Here is a 21,241-nt window from a genome sequence, read left to right on the forward strand (position 1 = left end):
ATTCCAATATGTTCTCTTTGTCTTTTATTGGTTTTCACAGTTTGATTTGTGATCTGTTTTGGGGGCTCCAGGCCCCCAGATGTCTTTTCCTTGGACATCCGTTTCCGTAGGTTATATCGTGAGGCCTAGTGTATGGGGAGATTCTTTGGGCCTTCCACTGCCTAAAAGACAGCAAGTGCATGTCTTCTGCCATGAAAACTGGTTGGATTCTTAACAGAATTATTGAGAGTATGCTCATAATGGTGGTGTCTTTTCAAGGAAGACACCTTTTGCTGACAATCATATTTGTTTTTTGTTTACATTTTTAAAACAGTGTTTAGAGTTTGCTCAGAAATGTCAACTAGGCAATTAAATATAAAATGTAAAACATTTGAATAAATCTGAAATATTATGATAGAAAAGGGAAAATAGGAAATGTTAGGTATTGGAGGGCATTATGGTTGTGTTCAAATATAGGAGAAAATGAATTTTTCAGTGTGTGTGTGTGTGAGAGAGAGAGAAGCAGAGAATACAGAAAGATTTAAGGTTTACAACTGTGAGTAATGGAAACAGTTATAGGGAGAAATACTTTGGTTTGTTATAAATGTATATTTATAAATTATAAATTTATAGAACTATTATGACCTGTGTGTTTTCTTTGGGTTATTGAGTTTCTCAGCAAGGAAAAAGGTATTATTTTTCAGTGATTTCTGCATTGAGTGGGAGTTAAAATTAGATTACTTTCAATGTTCTAGATCTTATAACCTCCCTCAGTATCCCTAGAATCCACTGCTCAGCTTTGACAGTGTGAATAAAGATAAATATTTGTAGGATGCTATTTACATCTGAGACATAAGACCTTCTCTGTTTATTTTAATTTGAGCAAGTGATTTTTTTCAGAGGTTAAAGGTAGTGTAAAAATTCAGTTAAAACTTTTTCATAAAATATTTAGTAACAACTCTCCATGAATTGGAAAATAACTTTCAAAGATTATGATTTCCTCCAATAATATGTCATGAGCTTTAATTGATTTTTTTTCCCTGACACCTTTTCCTTAAGCTTTTTAAAATTAAACCTGAAAAAAGGGGGTATCTTTTCTCTTATACTGGAGACAATATGGGCTAAGCATGGAAGTATGGGAACCACATCCTCTGATTGTAGAAATCTGCCCACCACAGAAACTAGAATAGAGAAGGGAAACACAGGAAGAAACTCCCGGCAACATGGAAGCCTCTGATTCCCAAGTAACTTAAGCCAGCTGTATTCATCCTTTAAGTGCTTTGATCATATGAGTCAATAAAGTCTTCTTTAGGTTTAAACTAAATAAAATAATTGAAATAAAATAAGACTTCTGGCACTCGCATACAAAGATTTACAATTAATAAAAATGTGTTGTTGGGCCAGGCGCAGTGGCTCACGCCTGTAATCCCAGCACTTTGGGAGGCCGAGGTGGGCGGATCACAAGGTCAGGAGTTTGAGACCAGCTTGGCCAGCATAGTGAAACCCTGACTGTACTAAAAATACAAAAAACTAGCCGGGCGTGGTGGCGGGCACCTGTAATCCCAGCTACTCGGAAGCCTGAGGCAGGAGAATCACTTGAACCTGGGAGGTAGAGGTTGTAGTGAGCCAAGATCGCACCATTACACTCCAGCCTGGGTGACAGTGTGAGACTCTGACAAAAAAAAAAAAAAAAAAACTGTGTCATGAAGTGCAGTGCTACTCATTGACGTTGGCGTAAACAGGTAATTAAAAATTTTTATTAGACATAAAGGTCCTATGAATCTGAATTATGCCATTAGCATTGAAGGTGGACTACTAATTCATCTTTAAATAATGTGGAATGAGTATAATGTGGATTATAAAAACCATTTGAGAAAACACACTCAAAGGGGTCACAGTAGCATGGCCAGTAAGGAAGTCCTGAGAGCTAGAGGCTCATAACTTCAAATGCGGAAGGCACCATGCCTTGCAAGGAGGGATGAGCACAGAGAAATGTTTAAAATGCAGCAATCCCACGATAGAAGGAAGGGGTGTCCAGTGACATACAGAATCTAGTTCTGTAGTGACTTGAAGAATTTCCTCCATTCTAATGCAATCTTTAAGTGGAATGCAAACTATTGAAACAGGGAGGCAGAGAGTAAAGGAGGAAATTAACATATTAGAATACTTTCAATATTTAAACCTTTCAAAGTATAATGTGAAGATTCAGATTTCAGGGATCAGACAAAATGAATATTCTTTGCCTCTTCTATTTTCTGCATGAGTAATCTTTCCTTAATATCTTATCTCTGCTAATCTCCAACTATTTTTTATTTTCTTCTCTCACCTTTTCTCTTTGCTTTTCTTCTCTCTCTCTTCTTCTCTCTATGATTTTTCACCTTTTATGTACACTCTGCTCCTCTCCACATTCACCCTTTAGGGTGCTGTCAAGTTTAGGCACCTGGTAACTGTGGGTCAATGCCTACATTGTATGATGGTAACAGAGTGTGTAATGGAAGGCTGACTCCCATCATTGGCTAAGAAAAAGCAGAGTGGAAAAGATAAATTGCTTTCAAGCTCATTTATAATTACTCCACTCCTAATGACCTTAATACACCAAGTGACATCAGCTCTTTGTTCTATTCATTAGTAGGATGTGTTATAAGGTTTTTAGGGGGCATTTCTGGGAGATTAATATACGAATACTAAAGTCTGTTCATTAAAGTGAGAAGATGCAGTTATTGATGTATGGAAGCTCTTCTTTTCTAAAGTTCTATTTTATTTTATTTTTATTGATTTAAGGGTACACGTGCAGTTTTGTTGCATGGATATATTATGCAGTGGTGAACTCGGGGCTTTTAGTATATCCATCACCCAGATAGCTTATATTTTCTCTAATAGGTAACTTTTCACCTCTCACCGCTCTCCTACTCTCCCAACTTTTGGAGTCTCCAAAGTCAATTATTCCACTCTGTATATCCAGATATACACATTGTTTAGCTCCCAATCATAAGTGAGAACATGTGGTATTTGACTGTTTCTTAGTCATTTCACTTAGGATAATGGCTTCCATTTCCATCCATTTTGCTGCAAAAGACACAATTTTATTCTTTTTTTATGGCTGAGTAGTATCATATTGCATTTATGTATCACTTTTTAAAATTCAATCATTCATTGATGAACACTTTGGCTGATTCCATGACTTTGCAATCATGAATAGTGTCATGATAAACATACCAGTGCAAGGGTTTTTAATATATGTAACAATTTCTTTTCTTTGTGTAGATACCCAATAGTAGGGATTGCTAGATCAAATGGTAGTTCTATTCTCAGCTCTTTGAGGAATCTTCATACTGTTTTCCATAAAGATTGTACTAATTTACGTTCCCACCAACAGTGTTCCCTTTTCTCTGCATCCTTGCCAACATCTGTTGTTTTTGCTTTTTTAATAACCATTCTTATTACTGTAAGATGGTATCTTAATGTGGTTATAATTTGCATTTCTCTAATGATTAATGATATTGAGAATTATTCCACACGTTTGTTGGCTGTTTGTATGTCTTCTTTGGAAAAACGTCTCTTCATGTCCTTTGCCCACTTTTTGATAGTGTTATTTTTTTTTCTTGTTGAGTTGTTTGAGTTTCTTGTAGATTCTAGATATTAGTTTTTGTTGGATACATAGTTTTCAAACATTTTCTCCCATTCTGTAAGTTGTCTGTTTACTTTGTTGACAATTTCTTTAGGTGTGCAGAAGCTTTTCAGTTTAATTAAGTCCCATTGGTCTATTTTTGTTTTTGTTGCATTAGCTCTTGGGGGTCTTAGTCATAAATTCTTTGCCTATGTAAATGTCTAGAGGAGATTTCCTAGGTTTTCTTCTGGGATTTTTATAGTTTCAGATACTACATTTAAGTTTTTAGTCCATTTTGAGTTAATTTTTGTATACAGTGAAAGACATGGATTCCATTTCATTCTTCTGCGTATGACAATCCAGTTTTCTTAGCACCACTTATTGAATAGGGTGTCCTTTCCCTTGTGTATATTTTTGTAGGTATTTAGCTTTATTTCTGTGTTTCTATTCTGATCCATTGATCTATTTGTCTGGTTTTATACAGTACTCTGCTGTTGTGTTTATTGTAGCCTTGTAGTATAATTTTAAATCAAGAAATGTGATGCGCCAGCTTTGTTCTTTTTACTTAGGATTGCTTTGGCTACTGGGGCTCTTTTTTGATTCCACATGAAGTTTAGGCTTCATAATTCTATAAAAATGATGTTATTATTTGATAGGAGTTGCATTGAATCTGTAGGTTGCTTTGGGCAGTAAGGTCATTTTAATGATACTGATTTTGCCAATCTGTGAGTATTAGGATGATCTTCCATTTGTTTGTGTCATCTATGATTTATTTCATTAGTGTTTTATAGTTCTCTTTGTAGAGATCTTTTACCTTCTCAGTTAAATGTATTCCTAGTTATTTTTGTAGCTATTGTAAATGGAATTGAGTTGATGATTTGTTTATCAGCTTGATTGTTATTGAAGAAGATGCAATTACTGATGTAGGAAGTTCTTAATCTAGTAAGGGTGACTATAGAAGTAGTGAACAAAGTCAAAGAATTAGAAATTGCCCTAAGTTTTCTCTTTTCTTTCATGTTTGCCACCTGTCTATTTTAGTATTTGTAGGTATCCGTTTAATCTCCAGTTTCCTGAATTATACCAGTAATATCATTCCATTCCAACCTCAAATGACTAAAGCCCTTCCCCTCAAATATTAATTGCTTGAGACACTGGTTTTAAGAAATATTAATAGATTGGATACCAAGTTTATATTTATATGATTAATTTGGACTAATTAACCACATTAATCAGTTTTGTTTTTATCCTTTGTAAAAGTTTGTTAATATGCTCAAGTGTTTCATGACTTTCCAAAAGAATGAGAGGGAGAATTCTAGTTTTATTCTTCTGGACAGTGGAGTTGAAAGAAACAACACTGTTTTTCCCAAGTTTCTTTGGGCTAGATAATATTGTAATTTTCAGTCAAACAAATTTTAGTTAAAATCTATACTCAAGTTAATGAGTGATTGCCCTCATTTCAGGGCATTTCTGCAAAGAGACAATATCTAAATTTGCTTCAGATATATATTATCTTTTTGGTACTTTACTGGCAAAATAACCCTAGCCATGTAATTGAAGGGAAAGCTGTTAACACACTCATAATCATAAAAAGAAGTGAATAGTGGCTGATTTTGTGTTTTTTAACAGCTTACTTTTTCTGCTGGGCAAATGACCACAAAGGTTAATGTCTTGACTATAAAATTGATTCCAAAGACTTCACTGTCTGTGTTCTATGGATAGTGTAAGGTGAAGAGGTGCCACTGGCTGTTCATATTCTCCAGCTTATAAACCAAATTTGAAAAATGCTTTAGCTTTGACAATCTTAGGGTAATTTACCATGGTCTGTTATTACACTAGAGAGAACAGGAAAAACAGTCAACCACATTTAGTACATCCTTGGGAGCTGCAAACTTCATTCTGGGGAAAATGATGCAGAAATGTTCTCTTAATCAATTGTGAACACATGGAGAGTAATGTTTTGTACAGAAGCCTACATTTACTGAAGCCATGAGATGGAATTCTACTCAGCAAGGTTTTATTTTGAAATTCTAGGCAAGAAAAGAATATGGTTATGGATTCTAAAATGACCTGCCTTTTGTTTAGTTACTCCCTACCTTCTGTCATTTGCATATTTGCATTAGTACTGTGTGTGGGATAGTCTATTCTTTCCCTCCACTTTCGTCCTTCTTCTGAGGAGTTTTAAGTGCTAAGGAGCTTAATAATAAAGTCACCTCACCTGTGTCATACATTTGGTCCTCAGCGTTTGTTGGCTTTATATCATGGCTTAACAAACACAGAAAGTAGGGATGGATAATGAAATATCTGCAGACAGACAGACAGAACTAGTCTGACTTTTTGGATTTATAACTTTTTGTTAAAATAATTAACAAATTACTTAATATATCTCTATATCTTTATCTGAGAAATGAAAATATTAGTTAAATCATAAGTCTATTACAAGAAATATATATGATAATTATATAGAGTATGAACTTTTAGATTTTGAATTTCTTGAAGGTACTGTGCCTCAGGCATCCTTGTCCGTTGCATCTTTGTTCTTCTGAGCACATTCCCCTCGATATATGATTCGCATACATTTGTCAGTGTTCGTCTCCTTTTAGCAAGCAGGAAGAGCATAGAAGAGACTTTGATCAGCATTACTGAGATTCCCATAGAGCATTGCTATTTCAAGCATAAGCAAATAAATTATTGTTTTTTCAGCTATGGCTAAAAATAAATGTTGTCTAATAAAGTTTACTTGTAACTAAATTAATATATTTGCTCTTCTAAATTTTAACTGATTGTTGTGCTGGATCTGAGTAAAACAGGTAGAAAAACAAACAAGAGCATCAACCTTTTTTTAAAGTAATCTTTTACCTGTTGAAATACTATTCTGGGCAAACCCCTATTAATTACTGTAGCATATAATGATAGCCACTAAAAAGTTAGAAAAAAAACCAACATTAAACCAGAATGCCACCAGGCACCCATTTGACTACCAGCATAACTAACACATTCTATTCTTGATGGTAACAGATAATCATGAATACACTATGATTTATTTTTAATTTTTATATTTTTAGATGGTATCCATGCAAGTTTCTTATATGCATATTTTGCATGGTCGTGAAGTCTGAGCTTTTAGTGTATCCATTACCCAAATAGTGAACATCTACTATGATTCTGTTGGGGTTGCCAAACAAGATGTAGCTTAATGATGGTCTTGAAACTCAAAACGAATGGACACCATAAGTTATCATCTTTGCCAGCTGAACTGATTGGAAAGGCTAGCCTTTCCAATATGGATAGCCGCATTGCCCTCAAGTTGCTGAAATCATGTAGAATTGACACTGTCCAAAGGAGTCCTGCCTGTTAATAGGCATATAATTCCTGAGTGACTAAGTGTCTTTGGTAAGTCATAACTTCATTACCAACACTAACAATCTTCCTAAAATGAAAGAAGAGCTAGGATAGTTCTAGTGGAAGGTAAAGAGTTTGTAAGGATCACGCTGCTTAAAAAACAGAGGAGTCGGGGCTGCTAGGTCTAGTAACCAACTGATATCCCAAGTTTTGCCTGGTCTCCCATGCTGTCCTCCAGATAACAGGAGTGCTTGATCATGAGAATGTCATGCTCAAGGTCCCCACTATGGTTTCTGTACTTCCAGGATTTTCTCAGTTTTTGTGCTTTAGAAACATTCCTTAGAAGATTTAAGCATTAAGTTAATAATGTATTTTTTTACCTGCACATTACTCTGCTTGCTGTGAGACTGAACCTATTTAAATTGTCAAAGCATGTAAATCCTGAAGAAACACCATATATATTTATTTATCTGAATTCCCAAGTCTAACACCAGCTATTTGCCTTGTAAACATTATGGAATCTCTCAGAAACTTAATTTCCTTAAATGTAAAAGAGAGACAATGAATGATAGTAATTTGATCATGGGGTTACGATGAGAGGCAAGTGATAGGATAAGTGAAGCAGCCGGAAGAATTCCTTAAGTACAGAAATCACTCCATAAATGTCAACTATTATTAGACTATAAATGTATGCAACTTATGGCCAAAAACTAAATGCACATGGGTGCTTCGAGTGAGCCATATACATTGTATTCTTTTATGTACCCTAAAATGAAACATTTATCCTAAACATATCATTTTTTTTTGCTGAAAATGTTTTAAACGTTTAGAAATTATAAATATTTAGCAGATTTTATACCTTTAAAATGTGTTTAGTATTTAACAACATATATTAGTTGTTTGGCACATTTTAAATGTTTAGAAGCCTCTAAACATTTACACGGTACCCATGTCAATTTCTAAACATTTAACGTATCCACTAGAGTACACAATAGTGTAATTCATTCCCTCCCAAACATCATACCTATGTAAACAAAAGTGTGTTTTACTCTGTTTCCTTTGTATTTTTATCCTGGGTATAACCTAAGTCGCCATTCCCTTAATGCTTTTTGTATCCATTTTTTAAAATTTATTTTATTCTATGATCCTTCTGGTTAGATCCATTTCTTTGCCATTAATTTCTTGTCCTCACCAATGTCTTTTCTTCTCCAGGCCACCACATTCCTATATCTAGGCTCATCTGTAGATGTAATTTCCCCTCTCTCATAATAGAGAAATGTGACTATCTACAACATTACTTGGGAACTTTTTATTTGTTCAGCAATTTTCAATGTGCTTGAAGAAAATACTTTCGTATTTGTTTTACTGCTTATAAACACAGTTCCTAAGGGGCCATTAAAAGTTTCCACACAATAAATTTGAGAGATAACTTTTTTTTTTTTTTTTTTTTTTTACAGAGTCTCACTCTGTGGCCCAGGCTGGAGTGCAGTGGCGCGATCTCGGCTCACTGCAACCTCTGCCTCCTGTGTTCAAGCAATTCTCCTGCCTCAGCCTCCAGAGTCGCTGCAATTACAGGCACTCACCACCACACTCGGCTAATTTTTTTTGTATTTCAGTAGAGACAGGGTTTCACCGTGTTGCCCAGGCTGGTCGCAAACTCATGAGCTTGGGCAATCCATCTGCATTGGCCTCCCAAAGTGCTGGGATTACAGGTGTGATCCATCGTGCCCAACAGAGAATACTTTTTTAAAGTATTTGGCCTGAAATTTCTATCTTCTTAACTAATGTAATTTAAGTCCACTTATATAAGGCATTCTGTATCCATCCAACTGGTAAAGAGAGCCAAGTAGAATTATTTTTTAATAAAACTTTTTCAATTTTTGTAGAGCATCGTGATGATTTCTATCTCCTATATTAGTTGTTAGTAAACACAAACACGTGCTTGGCAATATGGCAAACCATATCAGGAATGACTGAGAAAAGAATCACAACAAAATATAAAACTGTAAGCAGGGAGGAGAAAAAGAGCTACATCTCAGCATGCTCTAAGTGATCCTCTCAGTCAAGAATTAAGCCGCCAATGATCGATCCAATTGCTTTGACCATACAACAATCATCTGAAGTCCAAGACTGAGAGTAAAGTGGCTTTTGGTTATAAAATACGGGTATGCGTATTTATGATGGTATTAATCTTTTCAGCTGAATTGGACAACACACTAAGGAGATGTTCCTAGGCAAATTGTAGGGCAGAAGAATAATAAAGCTGGGCATTTAAAACCTCATACCCATAGCGTCAGAGTACATAAGCTTCTAGGCAATAAGGTGACATTTAGACACCCTTTGACACTAATAAAAAGTGAATCAGATCCAGCAGTCACACATTAAGCTGCTACACTGGAAACTTCGCTTCCTACTCACTTGGGGAACTCGTGGTCTACTCAGTCTAATCCTGTGTCTCTTCTTACCCCAGCTACTTGATCCACCCCACTGACCTCTGCTTTCCTAGTCTCCACCAAGACGGGTCTCTCTGTAAGACTCTCAGATGAGCTACTATAAGCCCTCCGGCAGCCATATATTGTGCTTTCTATGACAGGGTGCTTTCTAGGCTATGAATTCAATGAATTCCAGTCTTTAAGTTATAGACCCAGTAGTACCCAAAGCTTGAATTACAGTCCTAGCTTCTTGCCACCCAAACTACTTCTCTACAAGGAAAAGCCTGTCAACTTACTTAGACCAATGTACAGGCGTGGCTTCTACGAATGGGCCTAATGCCTCTTCATACACTGCCAGGAAATGCTGCTGTCCCTCATATTCATCTCCACAAACCCCGTTTTAGGAACTGGCTGACCGTAAACTAGTTAGTTTCTCTCAGAGAGAAAGGTTCTGTCACCATTATATGATTAAAAAAAAAAAAATCAACATTAAGAAACTACACTAAAAATGTATATCTGAAAATAGAAATTATATATAATAGAAATTAGGGGATATTTCATGTGCTCTTGTTAGTTTACAATGTGACAGAAATGCTATTATTGAATATAGCAATCTTTTAAGGAATTCAAGTATAAACAGTTTTTCCTTGAGCTCGTTTTAGTTATTGGCTTACTGAAGTTGCATGATTTTTACTATGTCGAATTACTATTTGGATAACTTGGCTGTTGATTTTGTCAGAAGCAACGTGAAAAGACAGCCCACTTTCTACAAGTAGGGAAAAAATTCCATAGCCTACAGTAATTTTTAATCCAAGAATTACTATTTTTCTACATAGAACACTAACAAGGTTCAAAATAATTCAGGATATGTAAATGCAAAGGATCTAAGACTCTATTTAGCTTTGACTAGTAGTTTCAGGGTCTGAGAGAACAGCAAAAGTGATTGAATTTAATGGAGTATGACACACGTCTCTAAAGTCACTTATCTTCTATTAACATACTTCCACTCCGTTTCCAGAGAAAGATTAAGACATGCCTCCTTCAGGGATAGGGCTATCTCTCACTCACCTCCCTATCCTGACCTCTCACCACAATGCCTACATTTCACTGCATGCTTGCTGAATTTACTTGAAATGAATCTCTCTAGCTTTCAAATTTCACATTGCTATGTTTAAAAAATTGGACAGGATGATTCCGTTTAACAAGTGTTTATTTAGTATTCAGACTTTAGATGGTATATTATAGCTAAGTTAGGGTGCAAAGGAATAGAAGCAAGTCTGGACCAGGTGGTACTGATTAAGAGGGCAGTTAAGACTCCTCTGAGTTTACTGTTGTAAAACATCCAAGAGGAGGTTAGAGGTCTAGGAACAGGATAAGATAGGAGATATTCAGCAATGATAAAACCAGTAATTATCTAGTTTATCATTAAGTATTTATTGAACAACAATAGCTATTAACTTTGACTACTCTTGAGCTGAGAATTTCATGTCAAATAAGAAAGAACACAGATAGTATTTGCCCCCAATTCAACTTTAGATATGACAATTCAGAAATGTGTCATTCAAAGAGTGGATCATAGATCAGGGTACAGGGTAAAGCAGGTATGTTTGACATATGATTTCCTTAAGCTGAAATTTTTAATCATGCAAGGCTTCTTAAGGAAGGTAGCCATGCATTCATTTGCATATTGATATACACACTTAACTCATGGTCAATTGGTGAACTGTCATGGACTGGTTTGTTTAGTAGCACTGCTGTAGTCTAGAAGACAGTCTAAGAAATAAATATTTTTTTAAAATTAGAATTAAGTACAGAGATAATTTAAAAATCACAACAGGAGAACCTACTTTATCTTGAGATATAATGTTTTGAGGTGAGAAAAGGCTTAATTATTTTCATCCAGATGAAGAAAAAACGTTCAAGGCAGAGAGAACAGTGTCTTTGGATTAGAAAATAGCTTCAGATACTTTAATGTGGAACAAAGACCAGTGTGTTTGTGAGAAAGAGAAAGAACACTGTATGAAGATGAAGTCAGAGACATGAGCAGGTACTCAATTACACAGCTTTAAAGATCATATAGAGGATTTGTTTCATCCTCAATGTATGGTAAATCAATCAGGAAGTTGTAATCAGGAAAGTGATATGACTATATTTCTGTTTTCAGATCTGATAGAAAAATGGAAAAGAAAGGAAAGGAAAAAGAAAAGGAAAGGGAAGAAAAAAGGAAAGGAAAAATAAAAGGAAAAAGGAAAGGAAAGGGGAAGGAAGGAGAGAAAGAAGGAAAAAGGAAAGAAAGAAAGAGAAAGAGAGAGAGAAAGAAAGGAGAAAGAGAAAGAAAGAAAGAAAGAAAAAAGAGAAGAAAATCAGGCAGGAGTGTAGAAGAAAGACTGGAGGAGACATTTTTTTTAAAAAAAGAGGCAGACAATCTCGACATTATTTTTGGTTGCTCCACCAAGAAAGGAGACTACCTCAGACAAGGACAATGCTTTTCCTCCAGGGCTAATTTTGCTCTCTCCCCTAGGCAATTTTTGGAGACATTCTTAATTGTAATTTTAAGGGGGAGGTGTGCTACTGGCATCTAGTGGGTAGAGGCCAAGAATACTGCCAACTGCCTTACAATGCACAGGATATCTCCCCACAACAAAAAACTATCCAGCCCTAAATGCCCCTGGTACCAAGGGTGAGAAATCCTGAACTACACAGAAAGCAGTAATAGGAGTGGATAAATGTAAGACAGATTTGGGAAAGAAAATGGCCAATGCTCAGGGTAGATTGTGTATGTTAGGAGGATTCTAAATTGTCTGAGTTAAACAACTAGATAGGTGGAAATGCAGTTTACTAATAGGAGACAAAAATATTTCTGCCTCACAAGAGAAGAGCAGAAGTTCAATGTCATACACATAAAAGTTCAACACCCTTATGAAACCTCTAAGTGGAATGGCAAGAAGTACTTGGATATTTAGGTCTAGAATTAAAAAAGAAAAAGACTATACATACTGGAAAGATAATTTGAATATTTAAATGTCACAGAATATGGATGGTAGTTGAAGCCATGGAAGGGAGGTGTCTCCTCTATAGAGAGAATATGTCCAGAGATCAATACCAAGTCTTAAGGAATATTATGAAAGAAATTCAACTAATGGTAACAAAGAATTAGTCAAAGTTCGATAGGGGACTAGAACTGTAATCTCATGGAAGTCTATAGATGAACATGATTTAAGGTTAAGGACATAGTCGCCTGTGTTGAATATGGTTAAATGTTCACATGAGATCATCTTAAAAACATACATCACGTTTGGCAGCATTGAGGCTACTGCTGACCATATCAGAGCAATTCCAGAGGAGTTTTAAACCAGACAGAAACAGAATGGTAACTGTGTTAGTCCATTTTCATACTGCTATAAATAACTGCCCGAGACTGGGTAATTTAGAAAGGATAGTGGTTTAACTGACTCACAGTTCAGTATGGCTGAGGAGACCTCAGGAAACTTACAATCACGAAGGGGAAGCAAGGCATCTTCTTCACAAAGCGGCAGGAAGGAGAAGTGCTGAGTGAAAGGGGAAGAGCACCTTATAAAACCATCAAATCTTGTGCTAACTCACACACTATCACGAGAACAGCGTGGGGGAACTGCCCCCATGATTCAGTTACCTCCATCTGGTAATTCCCTTGACACACGGGTATTATGGGGATTATTGCAATTACAATTCAAAATGAGAATTGGCCAGGGACACAAAGCCTAATCATATCAGTTATTGAAAAGAGAATTAAAAGTCAGGTAGCTGACAAGCTGATTGCATGCCTCTTTAGATAATCCTGATGTAAAATAAGAAGAGCTATATAGTCATAGAGAAAATGGCACTATTTAAAATTTTTGGATTGAAGAAGATTGAGCATGGTTATAAGGCTGAGAATAAAAGAACCATTAGAATGAAAGAGAATGAAGCAATTGGAAAGAGAAAAATAATTGAGGAAGGCCCCAAAGGCAATTTTGCTTGGGGTTTGGATTGAGGACAGATATTGAGTATCACTTCAAGCACTGAAATTTGTAAGAGATTTTGATTTTTAAAGTGAACATGTTGATATAGTCAAAGTAAGGGAAATTAAACACTTCAAATGAGACGTATTCAAGAATATGTACAAATATGAGATGCATGCTAGAGGGCCATGTTTATGGAAATACAAAGTGAAGAGAATATACAATTTCTCTTAAGGTTCATGCATTTGCATCATGTAAAGTGCAAAAGTAATTACAGTTTCTGCAATTACTTTTAATGTCAAAAATCACAATTACTTTTGCACCAGCCTAATGGAAGAAAGAACTGGACTCAGAGTCAGAGACATGTATTCCAATCCCAAGCTCGCAGCTTTTTGACTACATGACATCGTATCCTCAGTTGACAAATTATTATTCTATGATTATAGCTCCTTCAATGGTGTGAAGCATTAGTGTGAAATCCATGAAAGCACTTTCAGATCCAAACAGCTTTATAAAAAGGTGACATGAAGTGATGCAAACTATTTTGGCAAAATTTCCTAATTCAGTAAATATATAACCATAATATTTGACCTTTCTCAAAATTTATTTAAATGTGTTTAAATTCTTAGAGAGATGTTTTCTAATTTACTTAATAAAGAAGTGGCTCTTTATGTTTAAAACTATTGTATAAAGCTGGGCGCAGTGGCTCATGCCTGTAATCCTAGAACTTTGGGAGGCTGAGGTGGGAAGCCCAGGCGTTTGAGCTCAAGCATGGGCAACATAGAAAGGCCACATCTCTATTAAAAATTAAAAAAAAAAAAAGCTAGGCCTGGTGGTGCATGCCTGTGGTACCAGTCACTTGGGAGGCTGAGGTGGGAGGATCACTTGAGCTCGGGAACTCCAGGCTGCAGTTAGCCAAGATCACACCACTGGACTCCAGCCTGGGCCATGGGAGTGAGACCCTGTTTCAAAGATAAAAATAAATAAATAAATAAATAAATAAATAAAATAAATAAATGAAACTATTGCATTGCCTTAAGTTACAGATTTTAATTTTTGAAAAAATTACAGTGATACCTACTTTTAGAAGAGTATTCCAAGTTCCAAAAGTAACCTATGTAAATATTTAATTTTTAAAAATTATAGTTATTTTTATCTTTTAAAAAAATTACGTAGAATTTGAGAAATTATAAAATAGCTGAGATTAATAGTGGCTATAGTAGACTCCTGGACATCCCCTGAATAACACTGATATGCCTACAGGAATAGAGGAAAACTAATTAAAAGACTTTGATACCACAGTGATTCAGGAAAATTGGTATATAGCTGGTTGTGATGGAGAATTTGAGCTAAGAGAAATGCTTGGGTAGTGTGTATGGTTTTTTGCATCAGTAGTATAATGGAAAGAAGCCATAATTAAAATATTACTGCAATGTAAAATTGTACCCAGACTTCTGGTTAAGCTAACTAATCACCTTTACCAATTATAGTTTATTTGATCCTGCTGCCTTGTGTAATGAGAAGAGAACAAGTGCACATTCACATACAAGGACTATAAAGATTGTTCGGGAAGTGCCCCTACACACTAAAACCTTAATTTCCATCCTCCATTCATCTTCTAAGTGGCAGTCTATCTTAATAGGCCTTGGCTTACTGGTTATGATTAACTTGGGGATATATTCATTTATAAAAGATAGATTTAATATTCATTTCACTTTTAATTAGAGGTAACTTTAAAAGCAGAAACATTATTTTCACATGCATACATTTATCTTGAGTGAAAGTAAAATAAAAGTCAATTATTCGATATAAATAATCAATGAGCACCATGATGTGCCAGGAATTAGGTCAAAGAAGACTAAGCACCATCACTGACCCCACAAAACTTCTGCGTATTGTGTTCTTCTCACATATGTAATTTCCCTGCAAGCTGAACTACTACTCACCCTGCATGAGCCATTTCAAAATACATCCCTTGCAATTCCTCCACAGTGTGTGTGTGTGTGTGCGTGTGTGTGTGTGTGTCAACAAGATTATCAAATACTGAGATCTTTGTTCCTGAAGAGCTAAAGTCTAGTTGAGATGAATACCTGTCTGATAGGAGGAGTTTGATTTTGGCATTGAAGGATGAGAAGTGTCAACCTAAAAAGAAACTCACACATGCTTTTCAGAACAAATGAGTTTTAATTGGAAAGAGCAGAGGAGTACAATCTGAGAACTTGCATGCTATGCTGGATGATGGATCATAGGCACATCCAAGGGGTCAGGGCACAGGAGAAGTTGTTAAATACAAAGAGAGGTCCAGGTAAGCTGCTTTGAGACAAGATTCACTGGTCAAAAGCTCACTGCAGGAATTGACATTTGTTTATTGGTAAAGACAGCTGTTGCTAGGTAGCTGTCCTGGAAGCTATTTATCTGGAATACTGCAATTTGAAGAAGTTCTTGTGATAAGCCTTGTTAAAGGCATGTGTGCATGAGGATTTTTTTTGTGGTCTCTCTTGACCCCATTTTGTTAGAGTTTGACATAAATGACTCCATTTTGGTATCTCTTTCACAAACGGATTTGGTGTAATGTGAGCAATGCATTTGGTAGAAATTTGTTAGCAAAACAATGGACAAAATATTCCCTTGTTGCCAGATAAGCAAATACTACAGGAGATTACAAAAAACAATCATCTATGAAACAGTTTGAAAAGATCAAATTACATAAATAGCTTTTTGCTTTCCAGTTTCTAAAAGATGCTTGAAGGCAGAAGTTGGATATGATAATAAGTGGGGAAAAAAGACATTTCTAATTCCAAGATTTTTCTTTATATCATTGATGTTTTATAGTGGTAAAGATAATTTTAACTACTTAATATAATGGTAAATTTTATGCTGCTTTGTCTTCCTAAAAGGATGAACAGGAGAAGCTGAGCAACGAGTGAAATGAATCACTCTCAAAGGTGTCATATTTCTCACTCCCAACTGAGTTGGCAAAAGGTCGGCACCCTATTAAAATTCAAGTTTCTGCAAATGTATTTTATTGGTAGTCAACTCACTAAAGGCATATCAGTTTTTAACAACTAGTCCCAGTGAAAGTCTGTGTTTGCCAAAGAATTTTCTGCCTCACTAAAAAAGAATCTAATAACTCCATGGTGGATAAAACAGGAGTTGCTTAAAGAGGATAAGCTGAGTGAGAGGGCAAATAGAAGATAATTTGTAACAAAACATCTCTATAGTAACTCTGAATACTAAAAAAATAACCAAAATCAATTAAGCTGTCCCCTCAGCTGGCTATATTTGGGGAATTCATAAAAGGGGTAAGAATACTCAAGTAGATATATCAGATGAAATGCAAATATTAACACCTTGAAAGTTTTTTGTTTTTTCACCTGCATACTCAATTGTCCATGTGATTTGGGGAGCAGAAATTACAAGCTTCACAAATTGTCTATATAGCGTGGTTCTGCTGACCTTAAAGACCTGGGATGGCATGGGGTCCATGATTTGTTTATTACCTGAATGTTACCTAACTTCTCGAAACCTCCATGGCCTCACTTCTAAATTGTTTATGACCATTTGTATCTCATAAGATGTTGGCAAAGATTAAATCACAGGACACTCTTAAATGTTGTGCATGTAGTTAATGCTTAATAAAGCATATGTAAATAATGGGAGTGGGTGGGTGCTGATGACTGTTAGGAGTACCGGTAAGAATTTGCAGGCTGAAGCTCAGAATACCCACAGTCAAGCTCAATAAAAGGGTGAGGAGGCACTATGTGTATCATGACCACCCCTTTTATTGAGCTTGACTCTTATTTCGGCAGAGAGAGAGACACAGACAGACAAAGAGATGGGGGGCGGGGAGGGGGAGGGAGAGAGAGAGAGAGAGAGAAACAGAGAGAGAAGCCAATGGGCTTCTATAAACCGGAATTAATACACTGTTGTTAACGACAAATGATTTTGTTGAGTTATATTTATAACCTAGGTTACTTAGTCATTTGATGGAAACACATTCACAAGAATGGGGGAAGGTGTCCCAGATACTGCATCACACCCAGCAGCTTGAGGGTACAAACATCACTGGGCACAGGCAGGGACATGAGGGCATCTTCTCAGTGCAACTCAGTTGAACTCACATCTCTTGTCAATATGTCCTACAACTACTGCTCTGGAAACTTCTCCTCCAGCTCCTGTGGGGGCTACCTGCGCTACCCAGGCTACTCCTGTGGCTATTCATACCACAGCAACCTGGTCTGCAGCACTGACCTCTGCTCTCCCAGCACCTGCCAGCTGGGTTCCTCTCTGTCTATAAGAGTTTTCAGGAGACCTGCTCGGACACCCCTAGCTGCCACATGTCCTGTGTGGAGTCCAGCCCCTGCCAGACCTCCTGCTACAGCCCCAGAATCTCCTTACTCTGCGGTCCCTGCCAGTCGACTTACTGTGGATGGCTAGGCTTTGGATCCAGCAGCAGCCGCTCCCTGGGCTATGGATCGAGGAGCTGCTACTCAGTGGGCTGTGGATCCAGTGACTTCAGATCCCCAGGTTATAGAGGCTATGGCTTCCCTTCCCTGGGCTACAGATCTGGATTCTGCCACCCAACATATGTTCTCTCTAGGACGTTCCAATCTTCTGATTACAGACCAACTTGTGGATTTGGCTTCTACCGATCAACTTGCTAAGGGCTCCAAATCTCCATGTTACAATTGTTTCTCTCAAAGTCCATCTCAGCTATTATCTAGATAGAATCTATATTCTACTAACCAGAAGAGATAATTTTTTAAAACCTATTAATATTAAAATAACTTTTCTCATAGAATACTCATCTCTTTTTCTTCTGTTTTCTTGTATTTTCCCCTTCCTTTTCTAGTTAAAAATGCATCAAGAGTTGATTTCTTTTTCTTCAAATAAACTCATTTAATCTGGTATCAGATCACAAATCTTGTTGTTAGTTTTCTTTATAAGATGTCTGTTGGGAATTTGAAATCCCCACTTTTTGTCTAAAAATAAAATATTCACTTTGAAGGAAAGGAGTAGGTTCCCTAATAGGCAGAGTTTTCTAACAACAGAGAGCTAGTTCCTGGGAATTTCTGCTAAGTAGACTCAGAGATTGGATAGGAAATTATCTCTGCTTTTCTATTCGTGGCCATTTAAGCCTAATCAGGACACTTCACTTTGGTTAAACTACTAATGGGTCTAGTCTAGGAAGGAAAGATCCAGAGACAGCAGTGCTGTTTTAGCAAGTAAAAGCCTGGCTGTTTTTATGAGAAAATTATCAAAATCCTACCTGTGTAATCTTCCTTCCTAGACATATATAAACCATAATAAAATTCTGAGGTCAGGATTTTAACTGACTTCAGTAGCTAGTGTCATGTGAAACAAACGGTTTAGGTATGGATGAAATTAAACATGTATGCATTCCACTATAATAATAAGAATATAATATCTAAGAGTTTTTTTTTTTTTTTCTTTTTAATGTTGGTGCTTCACTCCCTCCTCCTTCTATTTGGTCACTATAAAGCCATCTGATGTTATAGTAGAAGTCACCTGAAAACTGTCTGAGACCTGGCAGTACCATGCATAGGTGACACGGACTGAGAAGTAAGACTTTACCTGTTGATATCCTGGGCTTGTATCTGGATGTAAAACCAGATAGTCCATTATATTCTTACATTAAGTGGAACACAATCATCTACATTTTCAAATATCTGAGTGGATATGGGTAGCTTATCGTTCGCTGCTCTCACAGCTGTTTTCCTTCTCGCTTTTCCTTCTATGGAAATTGAATTTTGTTTGTGCCTCCCTCCTCGTCCACATATAGTCCTGCAAATGAATGTGGTTATGCCTTAGGCTTTAGGATTGAATTTGGCTACTCTAGAGCACCCCAGTACCTACTGAAAGTGATTGGTTCAGGAATGAGCATGTGATCTGATGTAAGCCAATGAGAAACAAGGAGCCATGCGGAACAATGCTTCTGGTAAAGTTCTTTCTCTGGGGTTTCTTAAAGGGACTCTCTCTACCTCCGGAATTTGTTATATGTGCTGCATCCGTTTTGCATATGGCCTGATTTTTTTTTTTTTTCTTGAGACAAGGTCTCCCTCTGTTGTCCAGGCTGGAGTGCAGCGGCACAATCTCAGCTCACTATAACCTCTGCCTCCTGGGTCCAAGTGATTCTCTCCTGCCTCAGCCTCCTGAGTAGCTGGGATTACAGGTGCATGCCACCATGCCCGGCTAGTTTTTGTATTTTTTGTGGAGATGGGGTTTTGCCATGTTGGCCAGGCTGTTGACGAACTCCTGACCTCAAGTGATGTGCCTGCCTCAGCCTCCCAAAGTGCTGAGATTACAGGCGTGAGCCACCATGCCCGACCTAACCTGAAAATTAAGTCATCAAATGAAAGAGGACAGAACCAAGAGAAATTCAGGGGAACAGAGCCTGGACCATCTCACTTCTGGACACTGGTTTATGTAAGCCAGTAAAATTTCTTGTTGGTTAAGCCATTTTGAATTACAATTTCTGTTACTTGTAGCTAACATGTTTTTAAATGAGACACTCATTTAAAATCTTCAACAATCCTCCTTCCCAATGAAGTCCCCTTAATATAATTGTAAAGGCCATTTGCAACCCATCTCTGCCTTCCTTCCAGCCCCTTTCTCACCACTCCTTTACCTACGTACACTTCACCAACGTACACTCCATCAATGCTACCCACTCCCATTTCCATGAACACATGGTGTAGGACTGAGATCATATACAGCCTAGGATCTATTACAGGAATATAGCTCTCCTCCCTTCAAAGTTCACAGAAATATCTTTTTTCTCACCTTGTTTGTTTGGTTGGTTGGTTGCTTTTTTTTTTTTTTTTTAGAGACAGGGTCTCACTATGTTGTCCAGGCTGGAGTACAGTGGCTATTCACAGGCATGATCCTACTACAGATCAGCAGTGAGTTTTCCCTTCTCCATTTCCAGTCTGGGCTAGTTTACCCCTCCTTAGGCAATGTAGGGGTCCCCTGCTCCCAAGAGGTCATCATATTGATGCAGATTTACTGTGGACATCCAATCAGCAGAGCACACTACAACCCAGAACTCCTGGGCTCAAGCAATCCTCCCTCTTCAGCCTCCTGAGTAGCTGAGACTACAAGCACATGCCACCATGCCGGGATTACCCCTTTTAAATAAACTCTATAGTCAGTAAAGTTGATTATTTCCTAAACAATACTAGCATTATATATATATATATGTGTGTGTGTGTGTGTGTGTGTGTGTACCAATTTTTAATATTTAAAAGTATTATTTTTATTCAGTACTATTTTTTACTTGTTTGTTTACCCTCATTGTACCCTCCATGAACAAAACAGAATCTTGTCTAACAGAATCTTGCCAGCAGTTAATACAGACACACCTCAGAGATATTGCAGGTTCCAGACCACTGCAAAGACTTAAAAGTCAAAATTATTTCTTGATCTGTGGGCTGCAGAATAGCTGTTCTGTTAGCAGGCATGAAAACAACATTAATCTTCTTGTACATTTCTATCAAAGCTCTTGGGTGACTAGGTGCATAGTCAATGAGCAGTAATATTTTGAAACGAATCTTCCCTTAGCAGTAGGTCTCAACCATGGGCTTCAAATATTCAGTAAACCATGCTGTAAACAGATGTGCTGTCATCCAGGCTTTGTTGTTCCATTTACAGAGCACAGGTGGGTTAGATTTAGCATAATACTTAAGGGCCTTGTGATTTCAGAACTGTAAATGAGCATTGGCTTGCACTTGTCACCAGCTGCATTAGCCCCTAAAAAAGAGTCAGCCTGTCCTTTGAAACTTTGGAGCCAGGCATTGACTTCTCTCTAGCTATGAACGTCCTGGATGATGTTATCTTCTATTAGAATGCTATTTCATCTAAATTGAAAATCTGCTGTTTTGTGT

At 36.9% G+C, this 21,241-nt stretch overlaps 1 pseudogene; it reads left to right on the forward strand.

The window, feature by feature from the left end:
• Positions 1–17,435: 17,435 nt before the first annotated feature.
• LOC105553674 lies at positions 17,436–18,001 on the forward strand (annotated as a pseudogene).
• The last annotated feature ends 3,240 nt before the right edge of the window (positions 18,002–21,241 follow it).

The sequence above is a fragment of the Mandrillus leucophaeus genome, unplaced genomic scaffold (assembly GCF_000951045.1).
Source record: "Mandrillus leucophaeus isolate KB7577 unplaced genomic scaffold, Mleu.le_1.0 Scaffold600, whole genome shotgun sequence".
Classification (NCBI taxonomy): domain Eukaryota; kingdom Metazoa; phylum Chordata; class Mammalia; order Primates; family Cercopithecidae; genus Mandrillus; species Mandrillus leucophaeus.